The sequence below is a fragment of the Cupressus sempervirens genome, chromosome 5, assembly GCF_028749045.1.
Source record: "Cupressus sempervirens isolate cs-2001-9-10 chromosome 5, ASM2874904v1, whole genome shotgun sequence".
In the NCBI taxonomy this organism is placed as follows: domain Eukaryota; kingdom Viridiplantae; phylum Streptophyta; class Pinopsida; order Cupressales; family Cupressaceae; genus Cupressus; species Cupressus sempervirens.
In genome coordinates this window covers 171,892,522-171,907,789 of record NC_143122.1, presented here as the reverse complement: position 1 = coordinate 171,907,789, position 15,268 = coordinate 171,892,522, and the positions used below count along the sequence as shown (strand labels likewise).

Below are 15,268 nucleotides of genomic sequence, written 5' to 3'. Positions count from 1 at the left end.
TGTCTTAAAATATTGTCTTATAAAGACAATAAGGAACAACAGCATTATTATCTCTTAAAGACAATTTTAATTTTGTCTTTATAGAAATGAATGTCTTCAATCTCACTGCACTATAATTAATTAATTCATGAAAGGCATGATGGATTTGAACCATCATCCCCTGCTTGTAATGCAGGTGCTCTTCCATTGAGCTAACACCTTTTAAAATAAGGAAAACTAAATAAGAAAGGGAAAAGATAAATTAAGTCAATGAGTAAGAGAATTGGTGGTGAGTTGAGACTTGCATGGACAGATGGTGCAAGGTTTAGGCATGTGAACATCTCACACTAAAGTTGTAATAAAACATCATATGAACGAACTTCAAAACAAATATGGTACGTGGGTAGTGACTATTAAGATAGTGTTTATGCTATCTCTATAGAAGAGTTTCCTTGACTTCTAGACTGTTATGAATGACCAATAAAGGAACATGTATTTTTACTGGGATGATGTTTAAGTTTATACCCATAAGCTTATATAATTTATTCCTAGAGATGATGAAAATTCATCATCATAGATGATATTGTTAACAACACTAGAATATGCATTGTGTTTAACTACTTATACTACATTGGGAATACTTGATTCAAATATATTGATGAGGTCAAACATCAGACTCCACATTTGGTTGTCAAAATTAGATCATACACAGCCTAAGATTTCACAGGCATCTGGATCATAAGTCCAATGAAAGTATCTCAATATTAAACACATGCATTCTATCATTGGTCAATTTCATTTTGTAGATTGAGAACAAGCCTATGCAATTCTAGATGTTGCAGGTCAATATGAAATAAAATTGATATGAACTTCATAGTATTTGTATTGAATTACATTATCATTTGATCCCTTGCATCAAAACATTTGGCCTTATCATTCCTTGAAACACATGCTCACTAATTCATGATAAATTCACTATCCTCTTATCTAGATCTATCACTTCCATTTAAAATTCACTTGGATGCTTTTGACATTCATTAACCACTTCTATGATTACATTTTTATAATTGGTTTTCGTATTTAAACCTACTTTTAGTTAACAAATATGGGACCAATTGTATGTATTGATTGACCAAAGAACTGGCTTACAAACTCTGAAATATAGTTTAGTTACATGTATAAACCTACAACACAAAAAGGGGGATTCAATAGCCAAATGCTAGCAACAAAAAAAAAAGTTGTTGAACATACCTTGCAGTAAATGGCATGATGGGGAACTTCTGGTTTATTTTGCTAAAAAATAACCCTTGAAGATTTCGTCTTTAAATGATAGTTTTTATTCACAGCCCTCTTATATATAGTTGTCTCCTTTTCATCAAGAAGCTTCAGCTGAGCATGCATTTCAAAGTACAAAATATTCAAAAGAAATTAGTAACCCAGCTTAAAATTTAAGTACACTATTCCTTGTATAAAGCAATCATTGTATGAAATTAAAGAAAACTGAAATTTTTCTCACTATTGTCACAAGAAAAAGGTAGTCATTTGTATAGTTCAAATATTGTTAATTTGTTAAAATCACAAAAAATATCTTTAAATTTTGATCCTTTACTCCCATTTGAAAGATTTCTTTTTTAGCATTTATCTCCCTCTCGCCACTAAAATGATTTAAAATATAAAGGAAGAAAAATAGAGTTGTATTCACTAAACATGTAGCTTTGGACTTTCTCTATGAATTACAAAGATGAATTAGAAAAGCAAGCATATACTGTGGTTTTCCCATTCACAAAAAATAGCTCCCCGTCTTTTAAAATGTCATAAAATACATTGAAAACTTTAGCTTGAAGCATAAAATATATTAGTTCCAATAAGATTACCAATCTTGATTATATTCCTTCACCTTCCCATCCCCTGTGCTTGTGACAATGTTGATGGCATAAACTTCATTTTCCTCAAACTCAACATCACCAACTCGAATATCTGGGTTGCTTACACCCAAAACTACTTTGTTCCCATCAAAAACAAATTACTTCATTTGATGGCTCAATACACTCAGCAATTTTACAATTATATGCCGCTGCAACTTCTATATAGCTTCGATGACATTTTTATTCTGTGTGATTCAAAAACAATAATACAGAAACATTTTAGTAAGCAAGACATCCAAAACAAAGAAATAAATCCTTTATACTGAAGCACTTCTAAAACATACCATATACTATAAATTATCTCCTATGTTCAAAAATCCAACAGAGAAGCAATGGATTTGTGTACATTGCTTTTGGTTGTTGAGACACCACAAGAAACAAAACTCAATTTATAAAAGATAAAGGTTCATCTTAAAAACAAGCCAAATCCAATTGTTTCTCTAATTGACCCAAAAAATCATACTGATACAATTATTGTACAATTATAATAGTCATTCTAAACTGCATTAAGCTTTACCAAAAGGTTGCTTGGATTTAGTTGGTTGACATTCAAAAATTTGCATATGTACATGGAACATAACTGCTTAAATGGAATAAAATATGAGTTTTGAAAGAAAAAATCATTAACATTCTTAATTCTAGAATTGAATGGATATGTATATGGATACAAATACAGCTAAGTTCAATAACCCTGTCCAAAATATCTGTTAAATAATTATAAAAAGGGAAAGTCAATAACCTTGTCCCAAATGTTACTTTGACCAAATGGGCATAATTTATAACTAGCACTTGTTTGTGGCAAAGACAAGGGTTACACCGATTGTTGATCCATTATAATGATCACTTGCTACAATTTATCACTTGCTACAATTTAGGCTGTTATATGAATAATTGACAACTTGCTATAATTTACATAACCAGAAGTTGTTATGTGGACAATAGACAACTTAAGGTTTTGTTGCTTTGTCATTCTGCTTCTAATTCATTTGAGTCTCAAGTTCTCTATGATTTCATTTTATTTCAATTATGAATGATATGAGAGGAGATGCACTTCGCAATTCTATTATATAATTTATCCATACTACTTTTAGTGCTATTTACCATTTGGCCTTTAATCAATTTTGAAGTTTGAATATAAATAAATTAATAAATTAATATCAAGATACATCTGTGGATGTAAAATTGTGCAGAATTCTTATGTGCTCTCAGCTGATCCATGTGGATCAAGCACTGGATCAACAGTTGGAATGTCAAAAAAATATGGTACCAATTTCATTAGGCACAAAAATAGCTGGTTTCATGCAGTGCCCATCAAGTGCAATTCTAGCTATATTACTACAATTCTATAGGCTGCTAATTATTTCATTCTAACCTTGTTGTATTTCACAGTTCACTATTTTTTTTTTGCTTGGTGCAGTCCAAAAAATCTCTAAAATGACACATAAAATTGGATTAGTCAAAACTCTTGACTGGCAACCAATCAAACATTCTATTGCAGCACATAGTAAGAAAGCATAGAATATATCTAGGAAAGAATAAGATTATCAATGAGGCCATGTAGTTGGAGAAAGCCCGCAACAAAAACATTGACCAGTGAAAGAGGGAAAGTGTATTAGGTATTACTCAGGATAGAAAGAACAAAACTTGTGACTTCTTTATTTTAAAAGAAGCCTATGCAGTGGCAGCTACCTAGTGTTGCATTAAGGTAAAACAAACAACGACATTCCCTAGGTTGTAAAAGAACTATGGATGGATAACAATCCTGTCTCATGTTTGAGCAGCAAATAGTACACACTTGGTCAAAAATTGCAACCGAACTAAAGATCAAAATAAGCATTAAAAGTATGTAGTACAGATGAGGCGGACGAGCTGATCTCCTAAACTTGGGACCAAGATTGTAAAACAAATCTAGGTGAGACACAAACACATTATTCAAGCAGGAGCCAAGCCTTGAATCCAGTGAAACATGAAAACAACATTAACTAAGAACAACATAATGACATTAGTCTGGTACTAGAGGGATTGACAAATTTGCATTAACAAAGATACAATTCTTGCAAAATAAACTAGGATCAAATTAGTCCTTTTATACTAATCATAGATACAACAGTATATTCAAATCAGCAAGTTCAGAATGACTTATCCTACTGCCAACACTAGAAACACCAAATCCATGCCCATTGTTGAACGCACTCTTTACAGTAACATACCTATTTACCCATAGATGGAAGAATGGAATCCTCAATACCTCAACTTTCCTTTAGGAACTTGGACCAATCAATCACTCCAACAAAACCACCAAATATTTTGGATAATATCCAACAAATAAGTTTATCCATGTACATGTCTACTTGTGTATGTTTCAATGTAGGCAATTACAGTCAAAACAAAAAAAAGATTCTAGGTGTCATAAGAGACAATCAATTGCATATAATTATTACTTCTGCCAAGGGAATTAAAATTGTATCACTTAAACCTCTACCTTAACTATAATATCATAGGACAGTTTCATAAAACATTGACGTAATTTGTATAGATACAATATTCCGCATAACCAAAGGCACACTTAACTATTCTAACAAAAATATAGAATCAAGTTGGTTCTTTAAAATCAATCATAGAGACAACATTGATTCAAATCATCAAGTTAAAGAATTTTTTTATCCTCCTCCCACAATTAGAAGTTGCATTGTTTAATTACTTGAAATACTAGATCCATAACCATTGTGGTGCACTCTCTCTGCCCTGTAATATAACTATCAACCTAAATACTCAACTCTCTTATATGAACGTAGAGGAATTGAGTAATCCAACAAATCCTCAAAAAAAAATTTGATGGTACTAACAAATAATTTATTCTATACAGATCTATGTGTGCATTGTTCATGCTGTAGTGACTACAATTAAGTGCGAAGGAAATAAAATAGGTGTTGTAAGAGAGACATTACACCTAAATATTGCTGCTAGTAAGGGAATAAATATTGTACCACTTTTTCTTGTTTCTTCAATGTAATAACATAGGTAGGGTCAGAAAACTTCAGCGTCATATCTATATAAGTTTCCTACTCATAATTTGCATGGATAGATTACATTACTTTTCTTAAACAAAGGCACAATTCTGACCAAAAAAACTAAAGATCAAACCAGTTCTTAAAAAAAAGCATAGATGCAGCGTTGAATCCAAATCAGAGTCACAAAATTCCTTATCCTCCTAATCAGAGTCGCAAAATTCCTTATCCTCCTACCAGAAATTCCAAATTCATTGGCAACAAACTTACTGGAATGATTCCCAATTCGGTGGGTGCAATGAACTCACTTCTAAATCTTGATTTAAGCCGAAATTCATCGAATGGGAAGATACCAACTACTATGTCAAACTTGTAGCATTTAGTGTCTCTCGACTTATCATTGAACAATCTTAGTGGAGGCATTCCGATAGGTTTGGAGAAGTTTCTGAATCTGAAGAACCTAGATTTGCATCAAAATCAGCTATCTGGACATGTTGAAAGTTCTTTAATGCTTCTGATTAGTACAGAGTAAATTGATCTGAGCTGCAACTTGTTTTCTGGACAGCTTCCTTGGAAAATGCAAATTATAGCCAGCTTAACACAGTCACTCTGGTATTTGAATCTCAGCCACAACAGATTTACAGGACTGTTACAATCTGAGGATAGCATACCTTTGTTTGACAGTCTAAAGGTTCTAGATATAAGTAGCAATCAGTTGACGGGGGAACTTCCTGCTTTTCATTTTGTTTATGCACTTGAGGATTTGCACTTGAGCAATAACCAATTTTCTGGCTTTGTACCATTTACACTCTTGGCACAAGATTCTTCGGTATTGGTTGAATTGGATCTTAGCTACAACAATCTATCAAGTAATGTACTAAACAGTCATTATACTGCCCTTATACAAGACAAATCATTCCATAGCATTTAACATTGTATTTTCTTGTGTATTAATCTATTTAGATGTTTAGTTTGTGATTTGGACTGATTATAATGGAACAATGCATGTTTTAAATATGCATTTATTTTCCAATGTCTATTCTCAATGCATGCACTTTAATCTTTTTCATTTGCTAATTGTGTACTCTTTCCCGATTAGTGTACATTATGAGCTCAGTTATTTATAAATTTTTGCACCCCGGAGTTTCTCTTGGTTAACTGATCTAAGAATGTCAAATGGCATATGACACTTGCTTTAATTGAAATATTCTGTTGACCATATGATTTTTCCTTTTCTTTTGCAGGTCCACTTGGTGTAATTACATCAACTCTGAGAATTCTAAATATTTCATCAAGTTCTCTCTCTGGTTTGCTGCCCAGCAAAATAGGGACATGTGCAGTGATGGATATAAGTAATAATGAGTTTATTGGAGACTCAACTATGATGCAGACCTGGGGAAATTCTATGCAAGTCCTTGATTTGAGCCTTAATCAGATTTCAGGATCAATACCAAATGAAACATCTCAGTTTTTGAGATTGACTCGTCTAAATCTCTCACACAATACATTAGTTGGTCCTCTCCCATCCATACTTGGAACATATCCCAAGCTTAATGTGCTTGACCTTAGCTTCAATCATCTAAATGGTTTATTTCTGACTAGCCTTTTTAGTTCATCTACATTGGCAGTTTTACACTTGGCTAGCAATCATTTCACAGGAGCTATTCCACTGTAGAAAATGCTCCCTGTCAGTCCAGCATCATCATTTGCATATACACCATATTTACAATATTCACGACTAGATTCACTGAATATTTCAAGAAACCAGTTGAATGGCTCCATTCCTGTAGATATTGGCTTCTTGGAAAGCCTAAGGCAATTTCCTAGGATCAATACCATCTGAAATAAGCTAGCTCAGTAATTTGTCATACCTTGATCTCTCTATTAATCATTTGGCAGGGCACATACCTCCCAATCTTCCAAACAGCTTGAAAGGACTAAATATTTCCTACAATAATTTAGTAGGAATAGTTCCTTAGAATTTGAGAAGGTTCCCTTATCCTTTCATACCGGCAATGCTCAATTAATTTATCCTCATATTGCTTCCCCTTCTAATGGTGTTCCAAGCAAAGAATTCAATAGAAGCCATGCTAAGAGCCTTAAGCCCCTTCATAAGGCTTTGATCATTGGAGGGTGTGTTGTTGGTGTTGCAATTCTCATTGCTCTAGCTCTTTTCTTGCACCATAGAAGAGTTTCAAATTCTCAGGACCTCCTGGAACATCATGAACATAATAAGCAGACGACAATAAGGGTAGCACCTCCTCTGCTCGATATTTTGACTCTTTCAAGAGTGCTAATATGACAGAACCTACATCAGTAAGCTTTTCTGTTGATGACCACATTGCTTCCAAAAAAGCATCTCTAGTTGCTGCACAAAAGGCATTCTCTTCTAAACCAGCTTTACGGTGGGCTTCAGATGTTAAATTAGGTGTGGACTCTGCAAAGCTAATTGGTTCGGCACTTTCTCCACCAAAGATTAAGTGGTCCTCACTTGGTTCCAATAGTCACTTCTCATCATCTCCACGGTCTGAAGATTCATTCACGCCTGACCATCCTGTTACATTGAAGGTCTGGTCACCAAATCGCTTGGCAGGGGACCTCTATATTCTGGATTAGAATTTGGGTCTAACAGCTGAGGAGCTATCACATGCACCTGCTGAGGTTTTGGGTAGAAGCAACCATGGCACTTCTTATAAAGCAACACTTGACAATGGCCATTTTCTGAGAGTGAAATGGCTGAGGGAAGGCTTGGCAAAGTGCAGAAAAGATTTCACAAGCAAGGCAAAGAAATTTGGTAACATAAAACATCCAAATATAATCTCTTTGAGAGGATATTATTGGGGACCTAGCAAGCATGAAAAGCTAATTCTATATGATTTTGTGGGTTCAGGCAGTCTAGCAAGTCATATGTATGGTAAGACATCCTCCTATATTTATATCCTGATAACTATAGCTCTTTATGAATGTTTCTTTGCTTTTTGGGAGAAGAGTGTTGAACTTAATTCTTTAAATTGTTTATTCTTAGTTTCTTACCCCTTACAAATTTGTCTTTTTCATAAAGTTCATATCTACAATGTGACTTTTTTATGGACAATCAGTTGGGTAGTATCTGTATGGCATTGTCGTAGACCATTTTGAGTGTTAACATTCCGAAGGCAGTAAGTTTACATCAGGAGGAATCCTGAAGGACTATATCATTTGGAAGTCAAATTTGTTCAACTGCTCGATAGCCTTCAGGCCCGCAAGGAAATGCACAGAATTTGAATCCCTGGCCATTTGAAACTGTTGGTTATAACATATGACTTTCTATTATTTGTTACATCTCTTTGCTTCAATGCTTTGAATTTCTCATGTCGCTTGTGCATTGAGATGTACTTTAATTATTTAGGTTTATTGTAGAGTATGAAGGACTATGTGCAATTTTAATTTCATAAAATTACTTAAACATATTAATGAATAAGGAAGACACTGTAGAGAACTCTCTCTTAATCATGTTGCTTCACTACAATAACTTCATTTGCTATCATATAAGCTAAATGCTCTTAGCAAAATTGTTCCCACCTAACTAAAAGAACATATCATTTCTTTAAACTAATTTAAAATGTAACGCTCAACTCAAATTAAAAAGAATAGAAATTGACATCTTGCTGCTAAAATTTGGCGATTTGTTTCCATGTACACGTAACCACTCTCTTACCTAAAGGAAATCAAATCAAGTCATTAATTATCCAATAAATGGAAGCACTCAAATTATTAGGGTTTCCAAGAGCCCAATTTCTAAAGAAGTAGGCATCGGCAATACAATTTCACATCCTCTGCCATGCCATGTGACATAACCACAAATTCTAGATCTCTTGAATCTACCAAAACACACTGCAATAAATGATTTCTATAAATTGATCATTATATAGTAGATAAAATTGACAGAAAGAGAGTACTCAAATGCGATATATAATTAATTCAGATTGTCTTTGCCTCTAATGAATGCTCCTCCCTTCTACCTAGTCTCTCCAAACAAGTATCACAACTGCCATAGCTCCCCCCTCCATAGCATAGAGCCCACAAGCTCTTGGCTAGGGAAGGTGCCCAAAACACTAAAATCCCTTTAAAAGAAGGTTCAAGAGAGAAGAACTACAAAAAACATAGTAGCAAACTGCAGAAATGAAAGTTGCATAAAACAGAGGATGAGAAAGATATTTAGCTCGCAGGGCATTCTATTTCTCCATGAGCTTATATAATTTATAAAAGGGGAATAAATATTGTACCACTTATTCTTGATCACAGTCATAACATAGGCATGAATAATGCAACACCTATTCAACACCATGCTTAATTTGCCTACTCCACATCTGTATAGAAAGAGTACATCGTTTCACATAAACAAAGAAGATTCTAACAAAACTAAGATCAATTCAGCTATACCACTTATTCCTCTAGTCACAACATAGGTACAAAACACACAACTCCCATTCAAATGTCATGTTAAAGTTTCCTACTTAGCATCTGTATAGAAAGAGAACAATGTTTTACATAAGAAAAAACAATTGTTACAAAATTAAGATCAAATCAAAAAGTGAGAGTTTCTTATCCTCCAGCCAACATTCCAAATCCATGTCCATCGCAGAGAAGAATCTTTTGATCCTATTACTTTACTCATAAGTCTTCTAAGTATCCAAAAAGATAAAAATGAGAAAAACAATAAAAGTTTCAAAAACTCATCTCTGCAGATGTAGTCACCAACCATAATGTACACAAACCAATACAAGTTAATACACATCCTTCGCCATAGTCACCTTCTAAATCTTTATCCATAGGACCGTTCTAATCATTTCCCAACCCAATTGAAGGAGATATCAACTAGGCTAATAAAATATTACTACATATTACAAATCGTGATTCAATCCATAAAGATATCAATGTTTCTGCTCAAGACCCTGAGACATAAAATCCTTGACGCTAGACAATGTGTAAGACTACTAATATCCTTGTAAACCCTAACATGCATTGGTAAATCATAGCTAAGATTTCTTTGTGGGTACTATCCATACATTAATTAATCATAAGCCAATTTCTCCCTTCAATATGGATTTCAGAATAATTTCAATCCTTCCCTACGACTGCATAACTTCTATCCAAGAACTAACTTCCATTAAAAAATACATGAATTAACAAAAAAAATAGACAGATAGAAGTACTATGAGTATCTTAAATAGACATAATAGTTGCCAAAGCAATCTTTCAAGATAGACCTGCTATTTATCTAGGGCTTCTCAAGAAGAAAGATGGATAGGAATGATAAATTATTCCTTAAACAATTTATCTGTCAGATATATGCCTTTACATTCCAAGGCAGGTTTCTAAGCACACTTTTAAACTGGTTATTGACAAGTCAGTAGACATCAAATAAACATTCAGCTAATGAATGCATTCTTGAATGAACAATGTAAATAAATGCATTGAGAAATAAATGGTAAACAATTATTTATTCCAAGAGTATTGCAGAAAAAAATCCGAGTATATGTAGAATTTAATTTAATGATTGACAAAAACATTATCCATATCTAATACAATGCAATTACATACCTGGGTCTTCTGAGAGAACTAAGTGGTTGGTCAGGACTACAAATCTTAAGTATAGGGTCACACATTGTTGGATAGAAAGGCTTCACCGCTTCACGCTATCAAATCTCCTGTTCATTTTTTCAAGGACTGAATTAGCAGGTTTCTCCTCCTAAATCTCATCCAAAAATTAAACAATACATCAAGTATCGGATAACCAACCTGTTTGAGAAATTAAATCTTTTAGGTTGAAACAAATCGTGTTTGTTGAAAAATACTTTAGCACTTCACAAATAGTAAGGATACAATTTCTACTCAATATCAATATCATAGAAACTACTATCATTTTCTTACGAGGTTTTATAAGCAATAGAAAATCCTCATTTCTACTAAGCATGACCAAGTGACAAACCTGTAATAGACTAGTACTGACCTCTGGGATATCATTAGATCTGAGGATTTGTAGAAGTTGGAAAAAAGGTGCACATGATGGAAATACTTGCAGCATTGGATTAAGAAAGCACAAATTTCCTACATTTTTTGACCTCTTGGATGCCACCTCCTCATCGTGAACCTTGTTCCACTAGTGGAAATATTGCCACCATTCTCAAACAATTTCATGCTTGTTTTTCCTTGAGAAGGCTTCGGTATAGCTGACATTGCCCCAGATTTTTCCTACTTTTATCACTTCCAATTTTAGAAGGGTATTGTTGTTCAATGTCCTCAACCTTAAAAGGACAAGAGTGCATCAAAATTTGATCAGGGCATGACAAAAGTGACACATATTGGTGTGATCTTCGAAGAAAATTTCCTATGTCCAGATGCCATGAAGCAAATTGATATGAAAGGAAGATGGGAGATCTTTTGAGATGTCAAATAATAAACAGATTCTTACAGATTTTTCTGAATCCTAAAAGGTTCTGACATCATGTTGGAGGAAAATGCATATATCACTGGGCATTTTTTCCAAAGATGGGGTTCACAGTATTCCAGAGGCATATTATGCAGTTGGATCCAAAAAGGGACAAAACGAGAATCAAAGTTTGCATCTTTAAAAATTGGGGCCTGTGCATTCGTAATAAGCCCAAAACACTTATACATCCAATCTGTTCGCTTGAAAACTAGATTTCCCCCTTCTATCGTGTTAAAAAGAGGTAAAAATATACCAGATGTTTCATTGAAATAAAAAAATTGTAAAACTCCTTGCCATTCATCGACTAAAAGATCGCGAAGTTCTAAAATTAAAAATTTTGTACCCCTAAATTTGCGAATAATTATTTTCTGACGTAGGTCTTTACACTGGGGAAGCAAAAGATCTGGAAGAAAAACAACTTGGGGCACCTCAGATGAAGATCCTCTTGAATCCCCTGTGATTGGAGCCGAAGTTAGACTGCTATGTTTTGGTTGCCGTATTTTCATCCCAGCTCGAGGACGTTGGGAAGTGTTTGCTTTGCATTTGCCGAAGAACTGTTGTTGCACTTTCTTTAGACCTTGATGTGGCTTGGGAGGCTGTAATACATGGAGCTTCCAAACCATAGATACACAGTTTGGATTGTTTGGGGTTCTGAAACCCTTGGTGTGCCAAAAAAAATGCACATTTAACACGGTCTTCCACATCGGTTGTGCATGAGGAGTCGCGAAGGAAATCCTAATACAAGATTTATTAGGAGCCCATATATAGCGATTGAAAAGTGATGTTTGCGACTGTGATCGAGGTGAGTAATCTCCACAAATATCAAAATAGGTTGATTACTGTGCTGGGCTTGGACCTTTGGATTCGTCCCAAAGAGGATTCAGTTGGGTTTTAAAAAATAGAAGTTCCCAGGTTAAGAGGAGTTCTATTTAGAACCTGTTAGAAGAGTTGCCCAGAATGCCCTATGGTATAACCAGCAACGGAGTGAATGCCCTATATTTTTTAGATTTTAAGTAAAAATAAAAATATATATTTCTTCTCATAAAGACAGATCTCCAAAATAATTTCATGGTCGCTTACAAGCATCAAACATCAAACATTCAAAAAAGAATAACAGGTTTGAAGAAAACATACCTATCATTAAATTATGAAATTGACCAAAAAAATAGAGATTTAATTGGTCGGGTTTGTGCGCCGCAGCTCCAGGGCATTCAGAGAATGCAGCCTCATGCGTGAGGGTTTCATTTTCCTTTTCTCCCATTTCTTTTTGGTTCACAGTCTCCTCTGTCAAGCTTTTCTCTGCTTCCTGCGATTATTTCCCACCATTCTGTTCAACATACATTAGAAATTTTTCTCTTGCCTCAACTACAGCCCTGATCCTTGCGGTACAAAAAGCCCGCTTCTTGTACGGTCCATTACCTAATGAATTTGATCCTTTTCCAGCTTAATTTTTTCATGACCTTCAACTTTTATCATTTTAAACTTTTCTATTTGTGCTATTATAGAAAAAATATATATTATAATTTAAAAATATTAACTTTCGGTAAAATTAAAGAGGAAAGAGGGATTTTGTCTTGAATTTATGTCTTTAAATGTGTTACTATGTAGTAGTGCGGAAATTGGAAATTTCTAGTAGAGTGGACAATCTGTCAGTTGGAATCGTTGGATCTTTCTCTCAATAGATTTTCAGGAAAAATCCCACTCGAGCTTGGTTATCTGGATTATTTGGGATATTTGAATCTGTCAGGGGTGATACCATAGCAAGGTTGTCACATGATAATGTTTGACAAATCATCATTTTCAAGAACTCCAAATCTGCGGGGATGTCCTGCTAAAAGTTGGAAGTGAAGGAAGAGAATGACGAAGGTTTTTCATGGTATGAGCTGAGCATTGGATGGTCAATTATAGCAGGATTTTGTGTTGTGGTGTTAGTACTCACTTCCAATGTGAATTGGAAAAGCAAGACCTTTGGTCACATGGATAGGCTCATAACATTTATTTTGGTTGAGTGAACGAATTGGAGATGATAAGTTTTCTTTTCATTGCATTAAATCAATAATCTTCAGGTTTCCTTTTAATAGGATATATGGACTCGGCATATGTAGTATTTTGCTTCATTGCATTAAATCAATAATCTGCAAGTTTCCTTTTAACAGGATATATGGACTCGGCATATGTAGTATTTTGCTTTGAATAGAGTAAAAATTGTGTTTCGACAAGACATAGCTGTCGCAACTTGATTTTATTGTTGTATAATTGTTATTATTGTAATGATGAGACATCTTCGAATAGCATATAGAGTGATTCATTTTATTAAGAATCCTCGAGGATTCGTAGACATTTCTAAACTATTTTTACATCAATTTATGTATTTTTAAAAATATTTCCTATAAATTTAAAGATATATTTATGAGGTATTAATTATAAAATCTTGTAATAGTTATTTTAAAATCTTTAATTTGTGATTATAAAAGGGATATATTTGTTAAGAAAATCTACATTTATTTTATTTTTCTAAATATGTCAATTATTTTAAAATTCATTGGTTATTATAGAGTGAATTTAGTTTGTTATTGTTAAATGAAAAGAATCTATTAGTTGTTATATATATAGAATTTTTCAAAGGGTAATATACTAATTTTTTAAAGAAGACTCTATGGTGATTATATAATTAAAATATGACTTTTGCAAATAAAAACTTAAAGCAAATGAGAACAAAAAATTTAATTGAGACTTGCTAACTTTGACCCTTGGTGAAATAGTGGGTCTTCTTTCTTGTAGTGCTTACAACCAAGAGTTAATTTTTTTTATTTTTATTTTTAAATAATGTCAAATATTTTCCCTTTTCCCTCTGCAACTTTGCCCGCTCTAAAACCCCTAACTGCTTTCATACCCTCTTAGTCTTGGGAGGGATGGAAACCCCCTCCACCCTTACCCAGATTTAGATCTAGTTGCGAAATACTTGAATGGTTGCCTTCTTCAGCAGGAAGACATTGTTGTTTTGTTGGAACCTAAAGCCATTCCAGATGACTGTGCTCGTCTAGGCCCCAAACCTTTGGGCAGTGCCACGTCTACAGCCCCCTTATCGGCACCCCCAAAGTCAAACTGTTTGGGGGCTATTTTTGGATCCAAGACTTCTATGGATTTTGGTGCCAAACCCACGTTCTCCTTAGGACCCATAGGACCTTGAATTTCTTTACCTGATTTTGTGGTGGATTCAATCTCATTGGGGTTTACCCTATGTCTTGTGGGAAATTTTGTCTCTTTTCAACCTACAATGGACATGGTTTGAAAATGGTGTTTGAAAGTGGAAACTGACGAGTTCTGTCTCCATCTCTATGATGGCTAGAGAGCTCTTCTTGTTTAGTTTCATGACCAAGAAGGATTGGGACTCGATTATGGCTAGATCGTGGAATTTTGGAAAACATCATTTGATGATGGAAAAATGGAAACCTAGTTTTAACCTAGAGAGTGACCTCTACAAATCTGCCCCGATCTGGATATGCACACTAACTAGTACATTTGCACTTGTTTTTCTACCAAAATTTTTGACCAAAGGTATGATTTCTTTTATTTTTTGGTTTCCATCCACTTATTGGTTGAAAATGTCCTTTGTTTTCCCAAGTTGGTCAAAATTTTGACCAACTCAGGTCATAACCTTAATATGTTAAAAGTATCATATATTAGTATTGGTCAAAAAGTATGTTAAAATTTAATCTCGCACGGGCTTATAGTCGTATCATGATATTATTCTTTTATGTTATTTCATTCCCGTGCAGTAGGGTATCACAAAAATTTGCAGGTGATATTGGGGCTTTGCGGGTAACATTTGGGCAGTGATCGATCGCTGTGAGCACAAATTCATAGAGCACAATTCAGATTTT

The 15,268-nt window shown here is 34.1% G+C and overlaps 1 long non-coding RNA gene and 1 pseudogene across 2 annotated transcripts; one reads left to right on the top strand and one right to left on the bottom strand.

Moving 5' to 3' along the window:
• Nucleotides 1–1,656: 1,656 nt before the first annotated feature.
• Nucleotides 1,657–12,833, bottom strand: LOC149554967 (uncharacterized). Of its 2 annotated transcripts, none has more exons than XR_016365272.1 (3): nucleotides 12,519–12,833; nucleotides 10,496–10,602; nucleotides 1,657–2,089 (listed from the first exon to the last, which is right to left on the bottom strand). It is a non-coding gene; the product is annotated as an uncharacterized LOC149554967 (long non-coding RNA). The 2 variants fall into 2 exon arrangements; XR_016365273.1 differs by lacking the exon at nucleotides 1,657–2,089 and adding an exon at nucleotides 8,412–8,609.
• Nucleotides 4,039–8,192, top strand: LOC149554968 (LRR receptor-like serine/threonine-protein kinase GHR1; annotated as a pseudogene).
• Nucleotides 12,834–15,268: the final 2,435 nt, after the last annotated feature.